Source organism: Nomascus leucogenys, chromosome 17, assembly GCF_006542625.1.
Source record: "Nomascus leucogenys isolate Asia chromosome 17, Asia_NLE_v1, whole genome shotgun sequence".
Taxonomy (NCBI): Eukaryota; Metazoa; Chordata; class Mammalia; order Primates; family Hylobatidae; genus Nomascus; species Nomascus leucogenys.
In genome coordinates, this window is record NC_044397.1 from 77652980 (window position 1) to 77655533 (window position 2554).

Here is a 2554-nt window from a genome sequence, read left to right on the forward strand (position 1 = left end):
GACCTCCTTGGAGCCTGGCTGTGTGTGAAGGGTGAGACATCCCACGCTGCCCAAGGCAGAGAGAGCGTCTGCTTGCACCAAGCCTTCCTTCTGGGGCCATCATTACAGAGAAATGGGACAGCAGAGGAAAAGAATTCGGCAGTTTAAGCACAGGTTTTGAAATTTCTACCAGTGAGCCGCTATTTGCTTGAAAGATGGCAAGACCAGTATTTCCAGAGAGGGCAAATCCTCTGATCAATCTTACTGCACTTTTATTTTTGAGTTTCAGAATAATGGGCAATCACCTTCCTGTCAGTAACTAAGAACCTCTCTTCTCCTTAAATGTTGGAGTGAGAAAAATGTCCAAAGAGGCAGGGCATGGTGGCTCACACCTGTAATCCCAGCACTTTGGGAGACTGAGGTGGGCAGATCACTTGAGGTCAAGAGTTCGAGACCAGCTGGCCAGCATGGCAAAACCCCATCTCTACTAAAAATACAAAAATTAGCCAGGCATGGTGGTGCGTGCCTGTAATCCCAGCTACTAAGGAGGCTGAGGCATGGGAATCACTTGAACCCTACTGGCAGAGGTTACAGTGAGCCGGGATTGCACCAGTGCACTCTAGCCTGGGCAACAGAGTGAGACTCCATATCAAAAGAAAAAAAGAAAAAATGTCGAAAGAAAGCCTTTGCCTATTTTGATCACTCAATAGATAACAAACGGAGCAGCTCAGTAGAAACAAAAACTTAGAAACTGCTTATTTTTAACTTTGAAAAATATTAACTTTGAAAAATTTTAACTTTGAAAAATAAGCAGTTTCTGAGTAAAACAAAGTGATCTCTGAAGTTTTCAACTGACTTCCAAGCATGCAGTGAGCTGCCGGGGGACAGTGGGTGCTTCTTTGTCTGGCTTGCAGCAGCAGCATCCTGCTTATGGGAGATGTTTTTTAAATACTGTCAACGTTGGCAACATTAACTTGCTCAGCTAGAAACGTGGGTTTAAATAGCAACCTTTGGCCTTTGGGTCCTGCCTTGTCAAGGCCAAGGACCTCAGCCTTAACCCTGCTTCCTAGAAGCGAGATCAAATCAGCACTCTCCTGTAAATGTCACCTTGGATCCATTGCACTCAGGAAGACACAGTGCAGCTCTGGGAAGTGTTAGAAGAGAGCCTGGGGACAATTTCATACTGGCGTGTGCAAGACTCCGGGTCCCGTCCAGGTAATTCAGATGGATAGCGGGTGTAAAGGGAGGCCATGCCCTGTCTCTCCAGATGGATTTGATTAGGTTAAGGAGGAAGAGGAGGCCTTGTTAGTCTGCTTGTGAAGATGGCTAGGGAGAGCATTCTAGTAAAATCTACTTGAGACCAGGTAAGACCGTTGCATCCCTCCCTAGGAAAACTGGGGGTATTCTGTATCTCTCAAGGCACCATGTGTGAGGCCTCAGAGGGCCTTGCAGTCCCTCTTGCTGGCACCTGTCCCCAACCCCACTACTTTCTGATGGGGAGATCTCTTCTAGCTTGCCTTTCTCCACATCTCTCAACTTCCATGTCAGCACAGACCTGCATCTTACAGGCAGAGACCTCCTGTATTCATTCATCTTAAGCTGTTTTATGTAATAGTATTGAAAAGTGATTCAGATCCTTTTCCATGCCCTGGTCTCCTTACTGGGCTCTTTAGATGGGCACTGACAAGGAGGCTCCAACCCACCTACCTACTGAGGAGGCCTCTTGATGCGTGGCAGCACCTGCATTTCTACCACAGGCAGGCGTGAGGCAAATGAGCATGTCCACTGCCTGAGTAGATGTTCAAACACGAGCTCCATAAGGGCAGGGACCATGGTTTTGTGACTGAGGTATCACAAGCACCTGGCACATTGGATGGATCCCACACACGGCATTTGTTTGGTGCATGAGTGAATGAACAAATGAATGGGAAAACCCCAGTTTTTATTAGTAATTCTCTTGAATTACTAATAAAATTACTAAGGAACTAGTAATTCCCTTTCCTTTAGCTGTCCAGGAACACAGGCAAAGCCAAAGCTCCCAGGGTCCTGATTCCATGGGCTCTAAAGCAGGAAGGATTGGAGGAAATGAGGGACTGATTGTAGTGACGCAGGTTTGCCAAGTCTTAGGAAGCCCAGCCGCAGTATTTGGAAGCTTTCCCTGAGTTAGAAACATGAACACATAACCTCTGTTATTACGGGCCCAGGGTCGATTCCAAGGCATCAGGAAGAGGCCCTCTAAACATCCCTTTATACACATAAATCACTAGCACAGTTTCTAACCTGTAGTAGATGCTTAATAAATGCCTTTGCTCTCAGAGTGACTGCATCTGATTACTGGCAGGTAGGATCTTTGATTGGAGTCACGAGCCTGTTACATTGAAATGCTGCTGTGCTACTCAAGCTTAGAGAACACAGAAGCCCACCATAGCAGGAGACCAGAAACTGCTTAATCTCATTTCATTTAATGTATCTTAAGTGAGATATGTCTAAACACTCTGCTTTATTTTACAAATTTATAATCAACTTTTGAAAATGATGAAAGCCATCCTTTGCTGCCCTACTCACCTCCCACATC